The following is a 2,500-nucleotide window of genomic DNA, read 5'->3' on the forward strand; positions in this document are numbered from 1 at the left end:
AACTACATATGTGAAGGTCTCATAATGGTTTCACCTCTGCTGATAATTACCCACGCCTTTTTTCCATCCCTTGGCTCATGTGATGTGTTTCATAGTTGGTCAACGACCCTGGTAAAGACAACCCGCTCTGGGTTTTAAATACCTGGGACTCTCCAACGTTTAGTTTTAGATCTAACGAAGGTTCTCAGAGGAGAGGTGAAAGGTCTTCAAGGCACTTAGAGAATTCCAGCTGCTTTCTTTCAAAGCTCATCAGACTACCATGACGTGGATGACTGGGAACCCTTTTTTCTCATTCACTGTGTGCAGTCCCTCTGGAGTCATCCCTGTTGGAGCTTGTCAGTAGCAAAGGCCTGAAGGTACAAAAATGAATACTGAAGAGAGCTTAACACCATTCCTGCTTGAATTTGAAGGCCGATTTAAGTCTATCCTTTCAGAGTTCCAGACTTAAACACAGGCTTCCTGTGGCTCGTTGGTCTAGGCGTATGATTCTCGCTTTGGGTGCGAGAGGTCCCGGGTTCAAATCCCGGACGAGCCCCCTTAAAATCACAAGCTCTTAGCTTCATGGAATTCTTTGGAAAGACACATTCCTTCTGGGGCATTGTAAATGTGTTGTGTGCCAAACCGTTCAATGTGATCTGGGACACCAATTTGTCTTTCTAAAACAACGTTTGTGAAGGAGTCACTCTCATGAGTCATTGAGTGATGCCATTGACTGCACAGTCCCTGCCACGCAATCTGTATATGTCACATTTTGAGATTGCCTTGGAAACCTTACTGGGCAGGTACTAAAAAATACCTGTAACCAGGTACTATCACCTAATGGAAACTTTAAAGATCGAGCTGAGTCAAGTTAAGCCAAGCTAGGTAGGTGCTAGTGGAAAAGGGCTATTAGAGATCACAAACTCTGATCGAAATTGAGGCCATTCAATTTCGGTGTAAAGACGTTAAACTACATATGTGAAGGTCTCATAATGATTTCACCTCTGCTGATATTTACCCACGCCTTTTTTCCACCCCTTGGCTCATGTGATGTGTTTCATAGTTGGTCAACGACCCTGGTAAAGACAACCCGCTCTGGGTTTTAAATACCTGGGACTCTCCAACGTTTAGTTTTAGATCTAACGAAGGTTCTCAGAGGAGAGGTGAAAGGTCTTCAAGGCACTTAGAGAATTCCAGCTGCTTTCTTTCAAAGCTCATCAGACTACCATGACGTGGATGACTGGGAACCCTTTTTTCTCATTCACTGTGTGCAGTCCCTCTGGAGTCATCCCTGTTGGAGCTTGTCAGTAGCAAAGGCCTGAAGGTACAAAAATGAATACTGAAGAGAGCTTAACACCATTCCTGCTTGAATTTGAAGGCCGATTTAAGTCTATCCTTTCAGAGTTCCAGACTTAAACACATGCTTCCTGTGGCTCGTTGGTCTAGGCGTATGATTCTCGCTTAGGGTGCGAGAGGTCCCGGGTTCAAATCCCGGACGAGCCCCCTTAAAATCACAAGCTCTTAGCTTCATGGAATTCTTTGGTAAGACACATTCCTTCTGGGACATTGTAAATGTGTTGTGTGCCAAACCTTTCTATGTCATCTGTGACATCAACTTGTATTTCTAAAATAACGTTGTTGATTTTGTGAAGGAGTCACTCTCATGACTCATTGAGTGATGCCATTGACTGCACAGTCCCTGCCACGCAATCTGTATATGTCACATTTTGAGATTGCCTTGGAAACCTTACTGGGCAGATACTAAAAAAATACCTGTAACCAGGTACTATCACCTAATGGAAACTCTAAAGATCGAGCTGAGTCGAGTTAAGCCAAGCTAGGTAGGTGCTAGTGGAAAAGGGCTATTAGAGATCACAAAGTCTGATCGAAATTGAGGCCATTCAATTTCGGTGTAAAGACGTTAAACTACATATGTGAAGGTCTCATAATGGTTTCACCTCTGCTGATAATTACCCACGCCTTTTTTCCACCCCTTGGCTCATGTGATGTGTTTCATAGTTGGTCAACGACCCTGGTAAAGACAACCCGCTCTGGGTTTTAAATACCTGGGACTCTCCAACGTTTAGTTTTAGATCTAACGAAGGTTCTCAGAGGAGAGGTGAAAGGTCTTCAAGGCACTTAGAGAATTCCAGCTGCTTTCTTTCAAAGCTCATCAGACTACCATGACGTGGATGACTGGGAACCCTTTTTTCTCATTCACTGTGTGCAGTCCCTCTGGAGTCATCCCTGTTGGAGCTTGTCAGTAGCAAAGGCCTGAAGGTACAAAAATGAATACTGAAGAGAGCTTAACACCATTCCTGCTTGAATTTGAAGTCCGATTTAAGTCTATCCTTTCAGAGTTCCAGACTTAAACACAGGCTTCCTGTGGCTCGTTGGTCTAGGCGTATGATTCTCGCTTTGGGTGCGAGAGGTCCCGGGTTCAAATCCCGGACGAGCCCCCTTAAAATCACAAGCTCTTAGCTTCATGGAATTCTTTGGTAAGACACATTCCTTCTGGGGC

General features: G+C 44.4%; 3 non-coding genes across 3 annotated transcripts; all 3 read left to right on the plus strand.

The window, feature by feature from the left end:
* The first annotated feature begins 463 nt into the window (after window positions 1-463).
* Window positions 464-535, plus strand: trnap-ugg (transfer RNA proline (anticodon UGG)). Its single transcript has one exon. It is a non-coding gene; the product is annotated as a tRNA-Pro (tRNA).
* Window positions 536-1,410: 875 nt separating this feature from the next.
* Window positions 1,411-1,482, plus strand: trnap-agg (transfer RNA proline (anticodon AGG)). The gene has a single exon. It is a non-coding gene; the product is annotated as a tRNA-Pro (tRNA).
* An 884-nt stretch (window positions 1,483-2,366) lies between these two features.
* On the plus strand, window positions 2,367-2,438 carry trnap-ugg (transfer RNA proline (anticodon UGG)). The gene has a single exon. It is a non-coding gene; the product is annotated as a tRNA-Pro (tRNA).
* The last annotated feature ends 62 nt before the right edge of the window (window positions 2,439-2,500 follow it).

This window comes from Diplotaxodon limnothrissa, linkage group LG18 (genome assembly GCF_057381915.1).
Source record: "Diplotaxodon limnothrissa isolate DT_005_m linkage group LG18, D_limnothrissa_male_GT1.1, whole genome shotgun sequence".
In the NCBI taxonomy this organism is placed as follows: Eukaryota; Metazoa; Chordata; class Actinopteri; order Cichliformes; family Cichlidae; genus Diplotaxodon; species Diplotaxodon limnothrissa.